Source organism: Urocitellus parryii, chromosome X (assembly GCF_045843805.1).
Source record: "Urocitellus parryii isolate mUroPar1 chromosome X, mUroPar1.hap1, whole genome shotgun sequence".
Lineage (NCBI taxonomy): Eukaryota > Metazoa > Chordata > Mammalia > Rodentia > Sciuridae > Urocitellus > Urocitellus parryii.
Window position 1 is genome coordinate 20,398,869 of NC_135547.1, and position 19,842 is coordinate 20,418,710.

A 19,842-nucleotide genomic window follows, 5' to 3' on the forward strand; every position below is an offset into this window, starting at 1 on the left:
GCCAGTTCTTGAACTTCCTATGCATGAAGTTGCAACTACTTCCAATGACTATATACATATTTTTGCATCTAGCTTCTTTTACTTACTTAACTTACTTATCATAACACTTTTTTATAAAAATTTGGTACTAGGGATTGAACTCAGGGGTACTCAGCCACTGAGTCACATTCCTATCCCTATTTTGAATTTTATTTAGAGACAGGGTCTCACTGAGTTGCTTAGAGCCTCACCATTTTTGAGGCTGGCTTTTGAATTCAAAATCCTCCTGTCTCAGCCTCCCAAACCACTGGGATCACAGGTGTGCACCATAGTGCCTGGCTTAACATAAAACTTTGGAGATTTATACATGTTGTTGCATGTATTAGTCATTTATTGTTTCTTATGTCTAAGTAATATCCCATCGCATGGATATGTCACACTTTGTTTAACTATCCTCTTATTGATGGACTTTAGGCTCTTTGTAAATTGGGGGCTATTTTGAATACCCACTACTGTGAGCATTCAAGTACAAATCATTTTGTGGTTATATGTTTTCAGTTCTTTTGATTGAATACCTAAAAGTGTAGTGGCTGGTTCATATAGTTTTGATTCTTAAGATGTTTTCAGAAGTTGTTTGTTGTCTTTTGTTGTTCTTCTTGTGACAGTTCTCACTATTGTGCTCAGGGTTGTTTCGAAATCCTAGGCTCAAGCAATCCTCCCACTTCTGCTTCCTGAATATACATGTTCCTACCATTTTACATGCCCACCAACAATATATGAGAGTTAAGATCAAGTTGCTCTACATCCTTGCCAGTATTTGGTACAGTTTGCCTTTAAAATTTTAGCCATTCTGGTAGATGTATGGTAGACTCATTTTTTAAAAGCTATTTTGATATAAATTTAGATTCAGAGAAAAGTTGTAAAATTAGCAGAGTTTCCATTTTCACCATATCATCTTGTGATTTTAATTTTCAATTCCTTGATGACAAATAATGGCAATTCATATATTTTCCTGAATGAAGTATATGCTCCATTCTTTTTAAAATATTTATCTTTTAGGTGTAGATGGACACAACACAATGCCTTTATTATTATTTATTTTTTTTATGTGGTGCTGAGGACTGAACCTGGGTCCTGCTAGTGCTCTACCGCTGAGCCACAATCCCAGCCTTCCATTCATTTTTATACACTTCTTATTGGTTCTTTTTAGTTTTACATGACAGAATTAATTTTGATATAATTATGCAAGCATAGAATATATCTTATTCTAGTTTTGACCCCATTCCTAAGAATGTACATCCTAAGGAAGTACATGATGGTGGGATTCACTATGGTGTATTCATATAAGTACATAGGAAAATTATTTCAGATTCATTCCATTGTATGCTCCATTCTTTCCCCTGTATTAATTATATTGTCTTTTGTTACTGAGTTTTAGCTCTTTAAATATCCCAAATAGAAAATTTTATCAAATATAAACATTGTGAATATTTTCTCCCAGTCTGATATTTGCCTTTTCATTTCCTGAATGATGTTTTTGAAGAGCAAAAGTTTTTAATTTTGATGAATTTTAGTTTATCCATTTTTAAATTCTTAGTTCATTTTTTGGGTTCTGTTCAGGAAATCTTTGTCATTGCCAATGTCATGAAGATATTTCCCTATATTTTCTCTGAGAAATTTTATTGTTTTAGCATTTACTTTACTTTATGATCCATTTTCAATTAATTTTTGAGCAAGGTGTAAGGTAAGAGTAGAGGCTTATTTTGTTTTTCTATATGAGTATCTGCCAGGGTTTGGCAAACTGTAGCCCATGGATCAAATCTGTCCTGCAGCTTGCATTTGTATGGTCCTCAAGTCAGAGTGTTTACACATTTTTAAATGATACCTGATTTATTTATTTACTTATTTATTTGTCTATTTATTTATTTATTTTTGGTGCTGGGGATTTTACCCAAGGGTGTTTCACCACTGAGCCACATGCCCAAATCTTTATGTTTTATATTTTGAGCTGTCCCCAGCAGTTTACACATTTCTTTACACATGTTCAGAATCTCAATGACTAGAGAGGCTGAGGTAAAAAGATCGAAAGTTCAAGGCCAGCTTCACCAACTTAGCAAGACTCTGTCTCAAAAAAGAAAAAAAAAAAAGCTGGATGTGATGGCGTAATTTCAGCAGCTGGGGGGCGGGGCGGCTGAGGTAGGAGGATCATAAATTCAAAGCCAGACTCAGCATAAGCGAGGTGCTAAGCAACTCAGTAAGACCCAACTCAGTGAGACCCTGTCTCTAAATAAAAAGTACAAAATAGGGCTGGGATGTGGCTCAGTAGTTGAGTGTCCCTGAGTTCATTCTCTGGTACCAATAAATAAATAAATAAAATATACAATTAAAAAAGTGAGATGATGTGACAGTGATACCATATGACTTGCAAAATCTAAAATAGTTCTTAATTTCTCATCTGGTCCTTTATACATGAAGTTTGCCTAGCCCTGCTTTGTACTATTATTATTACATGTATTACATCTTCATATGATAAAAGTCCTATAGACAATGCCATACTTTTTACTTTTGCAAACACGTGAGTTATAATGAAATGAAGATGAAAAGAGCAAAAAAGGTTTAATATTTACTCAAATATTTATAATTTCCAGAACTTTTTACTCCATTCTGAGAATCTCATTTTCCTTCTGTCAAAATTTCCCTTTGACCTAAAGAACTTACTTATCATTTCTTTTAGTGTAGTTCTACAGGTGACAAATTTTGTCACCTCAGTTTCTTTTATTTGAAAATGCTTTCATTCTCAAAGAATATTTTCACTGGATACAGAAGGCTGGAGTGATGATTTGTTTTATTATTTCAGCACTTTAAAGGTATTGTTTTGCTCTATTTTAGTCTCTCCATTTTTCTGATGAGAATTTGACCATTAATTATTTTCCCTTTTTAATATGTATATATAATGTTGCTTTTCCTCTACTGATTTTTATATTTGCTTTATCTTTGGATGACAAAAATTTGATTATATTTTTTTTGTGCTTACTATACTTGATGATTTCAGACACACTGCATCTGCAAATTTATGCCTTTGTTTAAATTTAAAACAATTTTAGCCATTTTATCTTCAAATATTTATCTCTTTAATTTTCTGTTTTTTTATTATATCAGAACTGTTGGATATTCTCTAATGGGTCACTGAAACTTTATTAATTTTTATCTGAATTATTTTTTCTCTGTGTTCTTCACACTGGTGAATCTTCAATTTCAATTTGACTTTCATCCATCATCTCCATTCTGCCTTCAAGTACATACAATAAATTTAATTTCAGATATTGTATTTCAGTTCTGTAATTCCATTTTAACTTTTTTTTTTGGTTTATTTTTTTTCCTGGGACTTTCTGCCTTTTCATTCATTTCAAGTCCTTCCCCCATCCTTCATTGAGAATAGTAAGAAAAATACTTTAAATACATTCTGCCAGTTGTGCCATTTGTGTCAGCTAGCGATATGTCTCAGTCGATTTTCTTTTGTATTGAGAATGTATAACATTTTTCTGTTATTCTCTATATTGGTTGATTTTTGGATTGTGTCACACATATTAATATAAATTCTAAATTGTGGAGGATCTAAATTATGCTATTGCTCTCTAATGAGTGTGTCTTTTGTTTGAACTGACAATTTGTCTTAATTAAACTGAAATTGTAAGCTCTGCTTTTTGGATGGCAGTGCCAATCTTCTTTCATATCTTTTGCATTTAAGTGACCTTCTTTGAACTTTCTGTATGGTTCAGTAGTCTGCCAGATATGTGGTCAAGCAGAACTTGGGGATTTATTTCCTTAATATTTTCCTTCTGGAATATCCTCTCTTTCTCCAGCACTGTGATTTCTGTAAATTCAAGCTTTTCATCCCCAGAAGAGAAATATAAACCATTCTGCACATGGCACTGCCTGCACATGGCCTTAAGTTAAAACCCACAAAAATGGGAATGCATTCTGTGTAACTCCTTTCTTCCAAGTGTGGACTCCTTGCCAGTTTCTGCCCTTCTGTTTCTTCCCCATTGTTTCCACATAGCAGCATTTTTTTGTATTATGCCTGGAAATTGTGGTTGTTGTTTTGCAGGAGTGTTGATCTAGTAAGAGTTTACTAAACTACTACCAGAAGTGGTAATCATCTCTATTTTTTCCTGATCAGATATGGTAAGGGCTTACTCTTTTTATTAGTGTGTTCAAAGAACAAACTTTAATTTTTATTAGCCTATTTTCTAGTTTATTTGTTACTGCTCTTATTTCTATTATTGATTCTGTTCTTACTCTGTATTAAATCTGCTCATTGTTTCCTAGCTTTTTACAGATGAAGTATAGATGATTGACTTTAAATCTTTTTAAAAATATAAGTATTTAAAGCTATAAATATCTCCTAAGGCACAGCTTTAGCTGTTTACTATGAATTTTTACATCATATTTTATTTCTATTCAATTTGATGTAGTCTCTAATTTTTCCTTTGAGTTCTTCCTTCATCCATTTTACTTGATATTATGTTACATAAAATTTCAAAGGGTGTGGAATTATTATTATTATTGGAGTTTTATAGTTATACATAGTGGTTGGGTTCAACCCAACAAACTCATACATGCATGGAAATCGATTTCAGTTCATGATCCCCTCTTTTCCCTCCCCCCTTTACCTCCTGTCTTCCCTCCCCTCTTACATTCTTCTTCCTCTACAAGACTTCCTTTCCCTTGTCTATTAATTTGCATTTGATTGATTCTTTAGGTAATATTAGCTTTCCCTCCTCTTTCCTTTATTTTCCTCTAGCTTCTGCATATGAGAGAAAACATTTGACCTTTGAGTTTTTGACTTTGGCTTATTCACCTAGCATAATATTCTCCATTTCTATCCATTTACCCGAAAATACCATAATTTCATTCTGTTTAATGCCTGAGTAGAACTCCATTATATATATATATATATATATATATATATATATATATATGATTTCTTAATCCATTTGTCTATTGACAGGCATTTGGATTGATTCCATAATTTAGCTATTGTGGAATTGTATTGCTATAAACATTGATGTGGCTGTGATTTTTTAAAGATAGTTGGTTTTTATTTGTTTCAAATCTATTTTCTTTGTGGCCAGAATACATATTCTGCTAAATTTCAATAGCTAAAGTTTATTAAGACTTTTTAATGGAATACTAGTGTTTTAACAATATGAATTCAGGCAATATTATTGACAGTGTTGTAAAAATCTTTTATTTTTTCCAATTTGTAACATGTTGTCTCCATGTTTGTTAATAATCTTTTTCTATCATCTCCAAGCCAGTGAAATGTCATTTCAAATATACTTTTTTAGTCTTTAGACTTACATTTGTTTTTTTTTTTTTAGAATTTCAACTTCTATATTGAATATTCACTTGTCCACGTATTTGGCCACCTGTTTTAAGTCCTTGAGCATATTTATAATAACTTTTAAACTATTATCTGTTAATTCAGCATGGATCATTATGGCTTCTATTTTTATTCACTTTTTTCTTATTACTTTGTGTTATATTTTTCTTTCTATTCATGTCTTTTAATATTTGATTATATAATAACAGTATTGATGGTATTTTGTAGAAATTATTGATTTTCATATCTTCCTCCTAACAGTATTTTGCTTTTTATTCTAGCTGAATTTTAAATTATAGGCTGATTATCTTGAGTTTTTGGAGCCTAAATATTATACTTTGTTGCCATGGTTCCAAATCAGTTTTACTGTTAATCTTGGGGTGAGTCTTTAATCCTCAAACCTAGTTTTTATTCCTAAATCATGGCACTTTTGAAGTTTCAATAGAAAACCTACAATATTTACCAAAGTCCTCCAAATTGGTGGAATTCAATCTCCAAGCTGTCTCACTATTGTGAGCAGCCACTAAGATGTTTTCAATTTTTCTTTCTTTCCCTCCTTCCTTCCTTCTTTCCTCCCTTCCTTCCTTCCTTCCTTCCTTCCTTGCTTCCTTCCTTCTTCCTTTCTTTCTTCCTTTCTTCCTTTCCTTCTGGTTCAAGGGATTGAACCTATCAGTGCTTAACCAATGAGCCACATCTCCAGCCATTTTTATTTTGAGACAGGGCTTTGCCAAGTTGCTGAGGCTGGTTTTGAACTTGTGATCCTCTTGCCTCAGTCTCTTGAGCTGCTGGGATTACAGACATGTACCACCACACCTGACCTTAGTTCTTCTTTTTTTTTTTTAAATCAAGAAATTAAACCTCTTATGTGTTCTAGGAGGTTCTACCCCCCCCCCCCCCAAATATGGCACTTTTGCTCCTCTTTGAGCTGATCTACTACTTTCTTCTTCTTTTTGTTCAATTTTCTCTAGTCACACTGGCTTCTCTGGTGTTATTCCAATACATTTATCATTCTTTTGTCTTACATGTCTTTGCCTGGAATATTATTTTCCTACAATCTCATTGTTCTCCCTCTCCTTATTCAAATTTGAAAATCTCAGTTGGGTCTTTCCAGACAGCCATATTTCAAATTAGAGCACCTATTCTGTTTCTCTTTACTTCTTACTGTTGCTTTTACTATTTTAGAAATACTATAGGCTTATTTTTTATGGTTTATGCCCCTCCCACAGTAATGTAAGCTTCATTAGTATGGAGACATATTGATTCATGAATGTATCCTCAAGGCCTAGAACAATGACTTGCATACTTTGTAGGTTCTTTTTGTGTCAGTGTCTCTGTTTTGTCTCATGCATGTGTCTTTGCATGTTTGTGTTTAGCTGTTGTTGTTGAGTGAATGACTAAGGGAGTGGATCATACACCAATCTATACAACCTCCAGGAGTGTAGGATGCTTTAAAGGAGGAAGAAAGTATCTTAGGATTCCCATGTTTACAACATTTTCCTACATCACATATGCAATACATTCCAAAGTACTTCATAGATAATAATATGGATCATTATGCCTATGTGTAGCTGTTAGAAAAATGTTGGCCTAGTTTGGTTAATATTGGTAGAAGCAGTTCAAATAGCCAACATTTGACTAAAAAGAGTCTGTCATGTATTCTAAGCCTATTTGCCCCATAGTTACTTTAAAAGAAGTTGAATGATTTTGAATAATGTTTACAGTACTAAACTGTTCATAGTTTCCTCTTCCCATCTCCATGCTTTGCCCTCTCAAGGGGTGCCTGCAGGGACTCAGAGCCTACTGCACTTTGCATGGTCTCCCAAGCTTTCCTTTGAAATCTTGGTGAAGCCTCCATGACCCCCTAACTCCAGCATCCTGCATTCCTGCAGAATCTGGCACCATATGGTTAACTCCAAGGTCTGACACCATCTCTAGCACTATTAAAAGCCTCTAGCAACCCTGGCTGCAGCAGCTTCTGATTGCCTGGGTGACTGAACACATTGAAAAAACTTTCTAGAGCCCCTAGTGCAAGAAGTGTGCCTCACTGGTCTCTTCTTAAGAGAATTTTCACCTTTATCCCCTTGACTATAGGTGGATGTGATCTTGCCAATTCCTTAGATGCCCTCAAGCCATACTTTCTTATTGTCTCTGGGCAAAGTCTTTAGCATTTCTTTAAAGGTAGTAATGTCTTAACAACTAACTTCCTTGGCCCTAGTTTTACTTTCTCCTTTCAAATCCAAGTTTTTCAAATCTTTCTGCTCTGCTTTCTGCTCATGATTATCACAATAAATTTGTCTAGGGCTTGGGATATAGCTCAGTTGGTAAAGTGCTTGCCTCACATGCACAAGGCCCTGGGTTCAAACCCCAGTATCACCACCACAATAAATTTGTCTAAAAGCCACCAGCAATAGCCATGCCACTGTCTGAATGCTATGCTGCCTAGACATTTCTTTCACCAGATTCAGAAGTCCATCACTTTTAAGATTTGCCTCACAGAAAGTCTCAGGACATGGGAAAAATTCAGACAACTTCTCAGCCAGAACATAACATGAATGGCCTCTACTCCTAATTCCAACAGTGTCCTCCTTTTCCCTTTGAGCCCTGTCTTCATTGTGCTCAGTCCTGTTGGCATTCTGGTCTTCTGAGTTCCCATCAGAATTGGCCATTAAGCTTCACTTACAAAAATCTAAAGCATTTCCAGCTTGCCTTTTTAAGCATCTTGAAATTCCTCCCACCAATTTCAAAAAGCTACAAAATTTCTGAACCACTAACCTGAACCACATGGTCAGGTTAGTGACAGTAATAACCCCACTTCTCAGTATCAATTTCTGTTTTAGTCAACTTTTTCTGTGCTGTGACTTAAGGACCCAACCAGAACAATTGTAGAGGAGGAAAAGTTTATTTGGAGACTCACAGTTTCAGAGATCTCAGTTCACAGACAGCCAGCTCTATTCCTTGGGGCTCAGGTGAGGCAAACCATTATGGCAGAAGAGTGTGGAGGAGGGAAGCAGTTCACTTGATGAGAAAGCAGAGAGAAAGATTCCACTCTCCAGATACAAATATATATACCTCAAAGCCTTGCCTCTAATGCCCCACCTTCCCCAGCCACATTCTACCTGCCTGCAATTACCACTCAATGAATCTCATCAGATGATTAATTCACTGATTGGGTTAAGGATCTCATAACCCAATCATTTCTCCTCTAAACCTTCTTGCATTGTCTCACATGTGAGCTTTTGGGGGGACACCTCACTTCCAAATCACAACACACCACCTATCAATCTCCTTGTCCATTTGGCTCTACACTTCTTTGTCTTCTTCCTGTTCCTCAAGCATACCTAATTCTTCCTTCAGCACGTTTGCATTTTCCCCTTCATTCTAGTACATTCATCTTCTCACTCTTTGAACTTAACACTAAGCATTTAATGTGACTGTTTCATTATCAGTATAAGCATCACTTCTTTGGAGAGATTTTTACCTTACAATTCTATTTTAAATAGGCTCTACCCTTTACTCCTTGTTCCAGGTTCCTGTTTGTTTCCTTCAAGAATACTTACACTTTTCAAATTATTTTATTTACATATAAGATAATCTGGTTAATATCTCTCTTTCTGTAAAAATGTTTAGTCCCTAAGGTCAGGAACTTTGTCTTTTTCCATGTAGATCCCCAGTACTAGTAAATTACCTAACAAATGGGAGATACTTAATAATTGGTTGAATAAATAAGGAATAAAAAAAGACAAAGTGTAAAATATTCTCCAACACCTACACTCAGATACCCACATACACCTATGTATCTTCTACACAATACTAGCTATGGGCTTTTGTTTAAAAAAGTGTGATAAGTTTGCTATACACTGAATAAACTAGGTCTTTCAATATATACTCATTTGAAATACCAGAGTTATATGTTAATGATGATGATGAGAATGGTAATTATGGCTAGTGTAGTAAGGTGTTTATTATTTGCTAAGAACTGGACTAAGCTTTTTATATGGTTTACCTTTTCAATCCTCATAACAACACTATAAAATAGAGATTATTACATTCTCCTACACACAGATAAGCATGAAGTTTCAGTGGTTAAGGTAAATTGCTCAAGATTGCACAGCTGGAAAATAGATTTTTGAATCTAAAAATCTAGCCTCAGAGCCAGGTCTTTCTGCTAATAAAGCCTGTATATATGTGTCTTTGTGTACATGTGGGCAGGCACATATGGACATACAGGACTATGACTCAAATATGTTAGTGGAAAACTTTATTTGAGGATAATTTTAACTGAACCAACAACAAAATAATTTCAGGAGCAAATGAAAAATTTTCTGCATGTTTCTTTCCAAGTGTTGAAATAGTAGATTTCATAGTTCTAATTTCATGACATGTTAAAACTCAGAAATATTTCAGAGGTAATATATTAATTTTTTTTAAGTACAGACATTGTGGACAAATTCACTAAAAATCCAATGATATATTCTCAGCCTTTTTCAAATTTTAAATTTCTTTCTTCAAAAAATTTCCAGAAAAAGTGGTGGTTATGGTTCTTGAGTGCATTTTCTTCACTCTGCAACTGCCAGTCCCCAGCATGAAGCTCTTTGCTCCGTGATGTCGATTTTTGAGGGGTCATTTCAACCTTCTAAAATGTTGCCTTGTGATTTGGGCACATGTTATGAAGAGATGGTGTGCAGAGAGGCAGAGTTGCTCATTATCAACTGCAAGTCATAAGTGCTGTTTGGCAGAGATAAGAAATTTAAACAAGTTTCCTGAGGTGTAAGGTAGTTCCAAAGTACTGCCTATTTAATATAATTTGAACTTGTTCATTTGGCAATAAAAGGAAGATTTGAAGAAGGCCACTTTCACAGTAAACATTTAACATAAATGCACCTGAGACACAAATCTTTAACTGATTAGTTGTTCTTATAATCCTTTATACTTTGTATTCATCCGGAGTCTTGACTTCATGTCAGGAGCCTTCTTGTAGCTTGTTCTCCACTTCCAGATGTAACATATTTCTCTCTAGAGAAAAACCTTGTCTAACGTCTCCCTGAGGTAATCAAAACGAAAGACATTAGTTTACCTGTCTAATTTTCTCTCACAGCTAAAAAGGTCCCTGCCTCTCCCCAATAAATTTCTCTTTGTCAGCACAAGGCACATCTCATTGCTCGTTCTTCTCAACCTCCTCTTAGTCTCTAATGAAAATGATCAAACTTCAATAAGTATTAGGCTTGTAGTTTTACTCCTTTTTTTCCCCCTTCCAATCACGTTTGTCAACCTCCTCCCCACTGCCACCTCCACATTGACTTTATCTGCTTGCTGTGTCTTGTTAGCTAGTTCATAGTAACTCCCCTCTAGTTTCAGAAGTGGTTTAGGTTAAGTCAGAAAGATTAGAAAACACCAGAAATTAAATTTATGCAAGAATTTGTTCAATTTGTGAATTGGTAATGTCAAATATAATTTGTATGACACCATAGATTCCCTTTCAAAAGAGATTTCACTTGGGGTTCCTATGTTTTCTCATTTCCATTCACATTTACAACAGTATCCAGTGAGTTTGTGGTTGATCAATAAAGTATTAATCCCAGGAGTGCTTGGCAGAGTGAAACAGAAATGATCAAACTGGGGGTCTGCTTGTCAGGATGTACCTAGAAGCAGTGGTGGAGTCAATTGAGGTTGATACAAGTGCGGAGACTTTTTATTAGTCATATATCACTGAGTTTAGCATTTTCTTTTTCCAGAATTGAGCTGGTTCATTGTTATTTTGACCTAACTTCAAACACTTTTGAAATACAAATGACCCGTGAACACAAGGAAACACATTTAATCTAATTTCTCTGTCTCTGTCTCTGTCTCTCTTTTTTTTGTGGAGTTGGGGGTCAAATGCAGGGCCTTTCTCATGTTACACCTCCAACCCATCAACCTCATTTCTAATGAGATAAATTCAAATTAGGATAACAATGAGAATATATTTTTTTCAGTGTGTCATGTCATAAATTATTTCTAAATGATTCAGTCCTTACTGGTATAGGCATAGTCAATGACCATTTATACAATAGGTATGGATATTAAAGAACCAACTGACAGGATTTTTTTTCCTTTTTGGCTCACATGTATTTAGTATCAATCATGAGCTAGACACTGTAATGAAAAGTTGACATTCATTATCTCTATAATGCCCTGGGTATGATCCTCAGCACCATATAAAAATAAATAAATAAAATAAAGGTATTGTGTTCATCTACAACTAAAAATTAAATATTTTAAAAAACCCTTCCTCAAAATTTTCCCATGTTATTTACTACTTAAAAAGATGGCATCATAAAAATTTAACATGTTTTTCTCAGTGAAAGGATTTTCTATTTTACCTGCCTGTTAGAAACAGAAAAAATACATTTGAAACTAAATGCATATGAAATAAACTTACTAAAATATTGTTTAGTATTTCTACCTTATAATTTTTGCAAGTCAAGAGCAAATTGTAAATTAATAGATGAGTGAAAGGAAGTCTAGTAGAGTAAGGAGAATAGAGAAGGGAGGGAGGATGGAAAGGGTGGATCATGAACTGAAATTCAATTGCATGCATGTATGAGTTTGTCAGGATGAACCCAACTGCTATGAATAACTATAGAGCTCTAATACAAAAAAAAAAAAAGAAAAAGAAAAACAAACAAAAAAGAGCAAATTGTTGGTTATGAGGTCCATGGGATATTCACATCCTTTTAGAACTTTTTCTTCCTATTTTTCTTAGAGCATTTTGTACACTCTTTTTCCTCAAGGTATAAATAAGAGATTAATATAGGTGTCACAACACCATAAAATGTACAGATAATTTTACCCTCATCCTAGGGACTCCCTTGACTGGGATTTCAAGTACATGTGGATGACTACCCCATAAAATATGGTGACCACAGTCAGAAGGGATCCACAGGTGGAGAAAACCTTGTTCCTGGCTCCCACAGAGTGGATTCTCAGCAGGGCAACCATAAGCTAGTATAAGACATGAGGATGAAGTTGAAGGACAGGGGCAGTATAATTATGCCTATGACCAGACAAGAAATAAGCCTGACTGGGGTGTGTAAACAGAAGTGCTTCAATAAGACCTGTATCTCACAGGTAAAATGATTGACAATGTTATGTCCACAACAAAGAGCAGGAATTGCAATGATTAGTATTATTGCCAAAGGAAGATACTGGACCAGGTCACCATTGCCACTGTATGCAGACCTGGTTATTCATAATGATGGTATATAGCACAAGGGATTGGAGATTACAACAAAAATCTGTCATAAGCCATAACTGCAAGGAGGGGACATTGTCACCCCCAGAAAAAGCGCAATGGTCTTCTGGGTGTAACAGCTACTATTGGAAATTGTGGAATAATCTGTTAATCCATTGAATAATAACAACAACAACAAGACTGAATTCCTGGAGTAGCAGATATTCGGAAAGGACAGATCATTGAGGTAAAAATACATGGGGGCGTATAAAGCTGTCCACCAACTCTAACCACAATGATAATGAAATTGTTACCCATCACTGTGATCACTCCACCATCATAGTACAATAAAAGGTAATCTGGAATTTTGGATGATTGGGGAAACCCACCAGGATGAATTCTGCCACTTTGCTGCCATTATCAGTAATCAGAATATCTGTTTTGTTCTGTTTGCTGAGAAAGAAGAAGAAATTTAATTTATTTTAATTTGGGAAGCGTTTGATGAGTCTGCTATGTTCTCAGTTCCTGTATCAGGTGATGTTAGGAAGATGTGTGTACAAAACAAGTGCTGCCATTTGGAAGTTTATGTTCTAATTTGGGAGATAAACCACTCTTATACAGTACAAGATTAATTTGCAAAGTAGCACAATCCATTGTGAGTCGTAATTCCTTCATCCATAAAATGAGTAGGGGTGGACTCCACCTGAAACATGTTTTGAACACTCCCCTTAAAGAATATGCACTATTTTGCTGTTCAGATGTAATCAGATTCCCCAAGTCACCAAGTTGCTAATTGTCCTTTCCTGTTATGGATATTTAGCTAGTTCATATCTACAACATAAAATGAATGCCTAACTCATTCTCATTTTTTGTTACCCTGCACATCTAATCAATCACCAAGTGCTATTGGCTCTTCTTTCTACATATATTTCAAACCTATTTACAAATGTTATCTAGTCAGAGCCACCATCATTTCTCATCTGGACTAATACACAAGTTGTCTAATAGGTCTCCCTATTTTCATGTTTTGCCTTTCTATAGTCTATTTTTGACAAAGCAGCCAGAATCACATTATGACCTCATCCTTTCTGTGCTTAAAACTCTGAGGCTTCAATTACTCTTGGAATGAAATCTAACATATATACCATGACATACAAGACTCTAAATGATCAGACAGTAAACTAATCTTGCATGTTGTCCTCTTGGGCTCACCATATTTGAGCCATGCTGTCTTTATGAAATATTGTAAGCTTGTCCTCTTCTCAGGGGTTTTTGCACATTGTTTTCTCTCTTCTGGGAATATTATTCCTATTCTTCTTTGCTCATGTTCATCCTTGATATTTCAGCTTAAAAGGATTTATTAAGAATAGACTTTGCTAGCCTGTAATCTTAGCAGCTTTGGAGGGTGAGGCAGGAGGATTGTGAGTTGAAAGCCTGCCTCAGCAACTTAGTGAGGCCCTAAGCAACTTAGTGAGATGCTATCTTAAGAGAAAATGTTTTAAAAGGGCTGGGGAATGTGGTTTAGTGGGTAAGTGCTCCTGGGTTCAAACCCTGGTACCAAAAAAAAAAAATGGACTTCTATAACATCTCAGTTGAAATCAAGTTTCTTTATTGCAAACATTCACAGTACCCTAAATTTCGCTTTCATGGCCTTCATCACAATTTATATTCATATACTTGTATGACTATTTAATTTCTTCACTCTTGTTAAATTGTAAGCTATGGAAGGGATAGGTCCTCACTGTTCTATGCAGGGGCTTATTTTCATCACCTCACACAGGATCTGGCACAAAATATGAGTTTAATACACATGTTTATTCAATGAATCAACTCCATTTATTTGGCTCTTCTGCCATACCATCTGTCCAGAAATTAATATGACTGGAACTACATTGAATTGACTGAAGGAAATAAATATTTGTTGGTGAAAAGCCTATGATGAGAAATGGTCACTATCTCATGGTATTTAGTGTTATTAATGCTCTGTAGCTCAGAAATGAGCACCAATGTCTCGCATTTTTTAGCACTATAATCTGCTCTTTGAATAGAAGGAAGGTGATCTGGTGAAGAAAGGAAATGGAGGTTATTCTAGAATCAAAAAATAATATTTTCACCCATCCAAATTTTATTTACTTTGTTTGGTCCAGTTCTGTCAAGTATGAATGCTATCACAGACCTGCTCATTTTTCTAGTCAAGATCTTTCCCCAGATATTCTGTAATATCCCCATCAAGTTTTAGCCACGAATCAAGATTTGGGGGATTTATAGAATATAGTTGTAAACTTACAAGTCAGGTATTAGGGCTTGCTGAGAGCAGGCTGTAGTTGTGAAGGTTTGTCTTAGGAGTTGGGCAGCCACAAGGATGACCAGGCTAATTGTGTAGGTAAACTCTCTGGACTCTGTACCTAGGACAGACTCTAAATCTCAGAAAGCAGAAGACCTTTGTAGATAAGTAATTCAGGAAGTAGAGCAAGATAAAGGCATCCTCAATAAGACCTGATGCAGAATGAAGGGACTCTGAATCTGAACCAGAACCAAGAGCAGATAAACGGAAACACTGTTTACTTGCTATGCAACTTCTAAGGATTCTTCTACTTATTATAGAGCATGATACTACAAAGAGACCCTTGTCTACATTTAGTGAGAATTATGATGCTCCTTTTTTGTTCTATTTATACTCTCAGGTTTTGAATCAGAAAACAGATTTAATCTGAAGGGGAAAGAGATTCTTGGAATAGCATTAGAGGGAGATGGAGGCTGAAGCCAGCTGATATGGCCTTTATATATCAGTGACACCATGATCCTACTTTCCTAAGAGTATTACAAGAAAAGGATTTTCAGGCACAGACTTTATCAGGGGCATTAAAGTATTATATTTACTATCTTGTAGTCTTAAAGATCTCATAAAAAATGCCAGGTATCTGGAAAACAACACGTTTTTAGAACACATTTTTTTTGTTTATATAATTTGAATGAGTCTCACCACACCAACCATATATTTTTATTGAATAATTCAGTGTTTTAGCACTGTGTAAGCCAGAATCTTCCTAACCTATCTATACATATGTAGAGATACCCACACATACACCCACAGCTTTTTGATCCTTTTAGAAATATTTTAGGCACACTTCATGTCTTTTCTTCACATTAGTTTCTCAAAGAAGGTTTTCCTAGTCCAACCTACCAGGCAAGAGCCTATTTCTCAGGAAGATTCATTTTATTTTCAACATTAAAATTAAGGGACACTTGAAATATCATTCTTTCCCCCTGAACTTTTCAAAAAGCTCCCATAAGTTCAAAATATACTTTATGGAATGGGTAGTGCTGACAGACATGAATTTCTTATCCATACCAGGTTGTTAAGAACATGGGGCTGAGTTTGAATTCTGGATTCAACACTATCCACTGTGTGACATTGGTAGTTTGCTTGAAGTGTTTGTATCTGTTTCAGTCAACTTTTTGTCACTGGAACCAAAAGATTTAACAAGAGCAACATGGTGGAGGAAAGGTTTATTTGGGCTCATGGTTTCAGAGGTTCAGTTCATGATTAGCCAACTCCATAGCTCTGTATCTGAGGTGAAGCAGAACATTGTGGTGGAGCAAAGCAGCTCAGGATGTGACAACTAGAAAGCAGAGAGGAAGAGGGTGCTCCACTCACCAAGAGCAAGGTAGAAATCTCAAAAGCAAACCCTCTAGCCAAACCCTACCTGTTTACAGTTATACCACCCAGTTGATCCATTCAAGTAGATCAGCACACTGATTAGGTTAAGGGTCATATAACCTGGTTATTTCACTTCTGAACATTCTCATACATGAGCTTTCAGGAGACAACACATATCTAACCCATAACAACATCTTAGTTTCCTCAGTTGTAAAACTGAGATGATTGATGATTATGGTATCTATGTTATAGAGGTTTAGTGCTATAAATTTATGAGCTTCTATTATTTTAAAATGAGACCTCATTTGGAAAGTAGCACTTATGACAATTGGCCACATTGATTGTCTTTTTTCTGAAGGGTGGAAATAAGAATTCAATAAACGAAGACAGAAATAAGGCAGTATAATCGGATTATATTCTGAGTCCTCCCAAAGCTGAATTTACATTTTACCTATTTCTGTAACTCTAGTATGCAGCTCATTTCTCACACATGGCAGGAAATCACTGAAGTTTTTGTATTGAATTGGTTTTATTCACCTGAATAGTAAAAAATGAAAAAAAAAAAAAACATGTCAAATCCCTCTGCTCCAAAAACCCCACTAAACTCTGAGTTGTGTTGACATAGTCTCTTGTGTGTTGTAGCATCATCAGCTCCTGAGGTGTTAGATGCTTTCAAGGGGAATGAGTTGCAGTGTATCTTGGGAGATCTATATTAAGACTGACCATTCCACATATGTATAGATAAATATGGCTTATTTATTTATTGCAAAAATATGGCTCTTCACTGGTTCTTTTGATGGATTGTGTCTGGATTCTTCTCAGCATTTTAGAAACCAAAATCCTAAATGGTTAAAAATATGAACAACAGAAGATGGCAAGGACGATCTTAAAAAGGTTTCTGATGTCATTTTCACAGTTTATTCATTTTAGTTAAATCCCACTACTGAGTTGATGCCATGTATTCATTTGAGAGTGTTACTTCTAAGTCATTAAAATATACATTGCTTTTGCTCACTAATTCCAAGATTTTATTAGTGACAACATCATAAAAATTTTGACTAACATCATTAATTTAATTTCCACTCTTATCAGGGAGTATAGCCATTCCTAGAATAATTACTCAGAAAGCCCAATTTCTTGGTAAAGTTCCCAACATAGTGACTGCATGAATGCATAGGGCAGGAGGAGTTGCTGCAATCTATTGGAACTCAATGGAAGCTATGAATTAAACATTCAAATAAATGAAATTATATTAAAACAGGATTTACTGGACATAGCCTCTTCCTCTTAACTTTTCCCTTCTTTCTTCCACCCCACATCAGCCATCTTGATTTGTATAATTTCTAGAAATCTCGATTTTCCTAAAGATTTACTAGATTGATTTTGACATGCTATACAAACTTTTATTATCTAAATATAGTTCTGCACCTAGTCCTCCACTGCCCCCTTAATTTACTTCACCTGAATATGTACTACTTAGAAAATTTTTATTTTATTGATTTCTTGCCTAGTTGTGTTCTGAATACATGATGCACTTGTTTATTATTTTTATGAGTAGCCTTATTAGCATTTCCAACTTAAATATAAAATTTTAGGGGACAGGAATAAGAAGACATCTTTGCAAAGAGTTTAGCTAAATGCTACTCAAAATGTTTGCAGTGAGATAAAGACAGCATCCAGAGTAAACTTTAGTAACTTTTAAAGTGATTTGACATTGCTACAATATTTCTGTTGTATTTTATAAACTACCAGTCTACAACAGCTTGGAGATGTTTTTTAAAAATGTGTATAACCACAGCTAGTCTAAGAAACATTGCTTTACCACTTATTCATTTAATCAATTCTTATTATGCAAGCACTCTGTGCCAGGAACTAGGGAGATAGATTTGAATAAAGCAAAGTTCCTGCTCTCAATGAACTTGTGATCTAATTGGGGATAAACACTCCAAAACAACTAATTATAAAATAGTGTGAAAGGTGTTAAATTGAGGATCAAGAAAAATGCTCTTAAGAAAAAAAAGAATGAAATCACCCATCTGGGGTTAAGTGAGTTGGGATGAACTCTGGGGAGGGTTCATTGAAAAAATGACATTTGAACTGGTTCTTGAAGGATGACTGGAATTTAGCTAAGCATAGAAGATGGGAAGGGCACAGCAGACAGAGAATGGTGTATGCAGTAGCAAATTACATTTGGAGAAAAAAAGTATTATTTTCCTGGAGTCTAAAGTTTGTGGAGATGGAGTGAGTGAAAAGGATGGACTGATTAACAGGGGTTGCAATAAGTGTTGCATATCCTATAGGCAATAAGGAGTCACTAGAAGTTTGTAATCTGGGAGTGTGATTATGGGGGGGGGGTGAAAGTAACATGATCAGATTGTCCCTTAAAAATTCACTCTGGAGACATCGTTTGAATGGCTACTTTAGAGAGAGGTAGACCAGATTAGAGAGAAATAGTTAGGAGCCTGTTATAGGCACCTAGTAAGTGTTGATGGAGCCATGAACTAGGACATGAGTGAATGAATTTGGGAGATGTTTTATATCAAGACTCAATAAAATTCATTAAGTGAATGATTGTCAAGGGTAAACCAGAAGGAGATGTAGAGTCTAAATCTGAGGATAATGATAATACCATCATGTAGCATTTGTAATGTGCTTTGAACTTTTTAACATCCTAACGTCTATGATCTCATTTGATCTTTCAACTGTTCTGTGAGGTAGGTTAAGGAATATATTTTCCCCTGTTTGACAGATGCAGTCCAGAGAGGTTAAGTGATTTGCCCAGAGTTTCATAGCTCACTAATGGCAGAACCCAGACTAAAACCCAGACTTGCTGACGCCTAAGCATGTGTTTTTTTCCCCAACCACTCCATCATGATGTTGCATTGGAAATGTTTGACCTGCTGCCCGAACTTCTAGAAAGAGTTACTATGCTCATTGCTAGTGGAAGAAAAGAGGAAAGGGAGAAGCCATCCAGCAAGATGAGTGCCAACAATTTTAGATTCCATCAAGAATTCAATAATAGTATTAACTCTAATTTTAATAACAATGTGAATAATTGGTAACATTTATTGAGGACTTACTATGTCTCAATAGTAAATATTTTATATAAATTAACAGATATAATCTTCTCAGCATTTTATATAATAGTTCTCAGTATGTTACATAAATGAAGTGATACAATCTTAACAACTTGATGAGGTCAACCCTATATTTGTTTTTCTGTTACAGATAAGGAAACGGAGGTAGCAATTTGTCCAGGATCATATAGCTAGTGTCAAGGTAATACTTTGAATCCAGACAATGTGAAAACAGGATTTTTTTTCCTTTCTTTGCTCAGCATCAATCTTCTAAAACATTTTTTGGTGCATTGTAATTGTGACATATTGGTGTATGCATAAACATAATTTGGTCAGTTTCATTCCTCAGTACTTCCTCTTTCCTTTCCCTCTTCTCTCTCTCTGGTCCCCTTCCTCTATCCTTCTGGTCTCCTTTCTAATTTCAAGAGATTCCCCCCAATTTTTCACCTTTTTTCTCTCTAGTTTCCACATATGAGAGAAAACATATTACATGAGGCTTATTTCATTTAACATGGTCAGCAACAATCTT

At 35.2% G+C, this 19,842-nt stretch overlaps 1 non-coding gene across 1 annotated transcript; it reads left to right on the top strand.

Annotated features, from left to right (window-relative positions):
- Nucleotides 1-7,669: 7,669 nt before the first annotated feature.
- Nucleotides 7,670-7,741, top strand: Trnav-cac (transfer RNA valine (anticodon CAC)). The gene has a single exon. It is a non-coding gene; the product is annotated as a tRNA-Val (tRNA).
- The last annotated feature ends 12,101 nt before the right edge of the window (nt 7,742-19,842 follow it).